Raw genomic sequence first — 3,711 nt, 5'->3', positions numbered from 1 at the left:
GCTTTCATATAGTGGATCAGGCTGCCTCACTTACTGTGACCATCATATTGCCAGTGCTTTTTTCTGGGGGGACTCAGGTCTATGCATACCCCTAAACATTTTGTGAATCTTTGTACTTTTGTCCATTTACTGTATTTATTTTCCCCGATTTGAACTATAAAATGGTGATTTTCTTGAGTCAAAATGAGAGTACCTCTAAACATTTTTTAAGGAAAAAAAGCACTGCATATTGCCATTGCAGGACCAGGGCCTATCTGGTTGATCCTGCTGGAGTTTTGAAGCTCGGAATGGCTTAATTCCCTAAAATGTGCTTACTCTTGGAAAGAGTAGAATACTATTTAACCTTAAAATTAGACCTTTCTTTCTCCCTCTCCATCTATGTGCAAGATGGGGGAGTACTTATTCAAAACCTTGTTTTCCATCACTAGTTAGGATATCACAGTTGAAATCCGACTCTCGCAGCAAACTCCCCGAAGACAGAAGCATAATAAAAAGGTCTTTAAGGTCTTTTCTGAATGATGCAGAATGAATGCCCCCTCTCTTCCGGCTTTCTCCTCTTCCCAGTAAGAATTAGAAAACGATTCTCCCCGTACGGACATGTGATCCAAGCTAATGACAGCAAATGAGAATGCCAGCTGCCGTCCCGGTGTGGCTCTCGTCTCGTTCCTCTGCTCCTCAAGGTAACTTTGTGCTTCTTTGTTCCAGCCTTGCTTGTTGAAAAAAGATGCAAGAAGTCTGGAGGGGTTTAGGAAACACTTTGTGCTTTTTATAGCACTTTACATTTAGATACTACAAAGCATTCTTTATATGTTTAGCTGTTATCACACAGGGCAAAAGAAAATAATCTAAAATGTGAGTAATTACACTAGCCCTTTGGAAATAAAAATATCTTTAACTGATTAATACTTTTGGCAAGGGATTCTTAATATGGTGTGCATTGTCAAAGATACTTAACGTCATGCAGTTCGAAAGCTTTTGACGTTTAAAAAAGGCACCCTGGTTAATGTGGAAGTGGATTTTTCTTTTGACAAAATTAATTATTTCAGTGCAACTAGTTTTTGAAGAAGCATTCTTAATATCTTTCACAGGATGGAATGCCTCTTCTAAAATGCAAAAATGTGTAAAATTTGTAAATTCAATAAATAAAATTTATTGTAAAACTACACACCAATGCCTTCTGGAACATGTACGTGCCACAGTTCCAAACAAAGGCCTGGTTTGGATGTGTGCATCTTGGTGTAATAAATCAAGATACACATAATTCTTGTGTGCCTGTGCACAGTGGACTCTGTGCTTGCCATATTTGACCCAGGAAGTCTTAAATTACAGGCAACCATATTTCCTATGACTTCCAAACTGTGAAACTGTGGCACCAGGATAGGAGGAAGACAGACCCTTAAAAGCCAAGAAGTGAGGAAGGAGCGGGAGCTCAAAAGCTAAGCATGCAGATGCAAGGCTTAGGCACAAATCTAACCAAAGATAGATTTCCCTTCCTGTTTGAGACCTGTTTTATTAATATGCACATGTATGCAGAATTAGGGTGCAATCCTACACATACGTGCGACAATTTCTGAATAAATATGCAAAGGATCACAGTTTTAATTACTGCTTATTGTGAAATAGTAATATAAATGGCCCATTCTTCTTTAAAATAAATCTGAGCAGCTTACAAACCAAAACAAAATCACATTATGACAGTAAAAACACAGAACAGCATAAAGCAGGTAAGTAATCTTACCATCAAAATTGAGACAGCACCAGATCAAGAAAGGGGGAAACAACCCTAAAAGAGAATATAAAGCAACTAAAAGAGCCTTCAGTCCTTGCCAAAGGCTGCTCTGAAAAGCAAGATCTTAATTTGGCATCAAAATGGGTTCAGTGTTGGGGATTAGGCCTCCCTATGTTATCAATATAGCAATTAATCAGTTAAATTTAATGGGCTGCATTCCATGATAGTCATACTCAGAGCAGACCCACAGACATTAATGGACCTATTAAACAGGCCCATTAATTTAAAGGAGTCTACTTTGAGTAGAACTTAGTTGGTTGCAACTTAATATGATTAATCAACCAAAATTTCAATTCACAAAAACCCCATAAAATACAATTTCTGTCCAACATTTAGCTGCTACATAACTGTTATATTTATTTGTTCTTTCAGGATTGCTATGCTCTAGATTGTCTCTTTGGCCATATTACTTAGGGTTGCCTCTTTTTCCAGGACACGTCCTCTTTTTTAAAAATGAGAGTTGTGATAGCGATCTTTTTTTGCTCTGCAAAATATGGCAACCCTAAACTGCTTGCCGAATCGCTTCAGTGAGTCCTAAGCAGCATAAACACAGCAGATGCTATAATAATTAACAAAACCTAAAGTCGGTGTCTGTGTGTGGAGAATAGTTTCAGCGAAAGGGAGCAGAAGTTGCTTCACTTGGCCCCTCCAGAACTGCCAGCCACAACCGGCAAAGCAGCCGCTTCTGGCAGCACAATCTCAAGGGTGCCCCAGCCATCTTTGCCACAGCCGCCATGAAGCCCCACCGGGGGGGGGGGTAGCAGGGGGCAGACCTTCCTGTTTTCCCTCAGGGGAAAGTGGGATGGGCTGCCCCTGCTGTAGAGCATTTAAATGGATCTCACTTATTGGAGTTCTAACTCCTCAGTGCTTGCCAGTTGCAACAGAGCTGAATGCCTGGTTTCTGGCCCACCAGCTGGTGATGGTGCCACAGAGGCAGGTCATGACGTGGTTACCTTCTCCCTGCTAGTAAAGTGAATCCCCACATGTGGAGGCAGTGGGTACCAAAAGAGGAAGGGACGGGGGCTCTTAAGGGGGTCTCTGCAGATTGGACAGACTTCCCCCCACCTGCCACAGGTTACGCATGGAAATCATTCTCTATGAAAACAGCCTGACTCTGCCAACCCTACTCAATGCGCGGCAGCCGTGAAAAGGGCAAATTCCATGCCAGTGTTCATTATGAAATGAAAGTAAAACCGCTGATGTCATAATGCCATTATACAAATCTATGGTGCGATCACATTTGGAGTTTTGTGTACAGTTCTGGTTGCCTCACCTCAGAAAGGATACCATAGAGTTTGAAAAGGTTTAGGAAAGGGCCAACTCATTTTACACTTTTTTCCAGGATGACAAGGAGCCAACTCTTTGGGTTCTGTCAGTCAGCCAGCTACAAATCCATCTAACAGTTACCTCTTTCAACACACATTTCACCATCTTCCTCGTGAGAATATTATGGGGGACTTCGTCAAAAGCCTTACTGAAATCAAGATACACTATGTCCACAGCATTTCCCTAATCCACTAAGTTTGTAATTCCATCAAAAAACGGAATCAGATTGGTCTGGCATGACTTATTTTTGAGAAACCCATGGTGGGTCATAGTAATCACAACATCCTTTTCTAAATGCTCACAGATGGACTGTTGAATTATCTGTTCTAGGACCTTCCCTCATATCGATGTCAAGCTCACCGGTCGGTAGTTACCTTCCCCCCCTTTTTGAAGTTGGGGACAACATTTGTCTGCCTCCAGTGCTTAGGGAGTGGGAGGCAACAGAAAACAGTGCATCTACATTAGTTACTTCTATATTGAATAAGAATTTCTATGTTGAATCAGAGTGCTAGAAGCCATTTTCTTTTGTTGCAGGACCTGGTTATAGATTTTGTTTTGGAGAGTTCTACATTTCTTAAAAGAAGCCAGCCTTTGAC

General features: G+C 41.1%; 1 long non-coding RNA gene across 2 annotated transcripts; it reads right to left on the bottom strand.

The window, feature by feature from the left end:
- Nucleotides 1-483: 483 nt before the first annotated feature.
- LOC309326287 lies at nucleotides 484-2,933 on the bottom strand. Of its 2 annotated transcripts, none has more exons than XR_014150265.1 (3): nucleotides 2,855-2,933; nucleotides 1,739-1,783; nucleotides 484-706 (listed from the first exon to the last, which is right to left on the bottom strand). It is a non-coding gene; the product is annotated as an uncharacterized lncRNA (long non-coding RNA). The 2 variants fall into 2 exon arrangements; XR_014150266.1 differs by having other exon boundaries at nucleotides 2,743-2,910.
- Between the last annotated feature and the right edge of the window lie 778 nt (nucleotides 2,934-3,711).

The sequence above is a fragment of the Podarcis erhardii genome (assembly GCF_964252035.2).
Source record: "Podarcis erhardii genome assembly, chromosome: 12".
Lineage (NCBI taxonomy): Eukaryota > Metazoa > Chordata > Lepidosauria > Squamata > Lacertidae > Podarcis > Podarcis erhardii.
The sequence above is the reverse complement of the archived record's forward strand: the minus strand, read 5'-3'. Positions and strand labels throughout refer to the sequence as shown.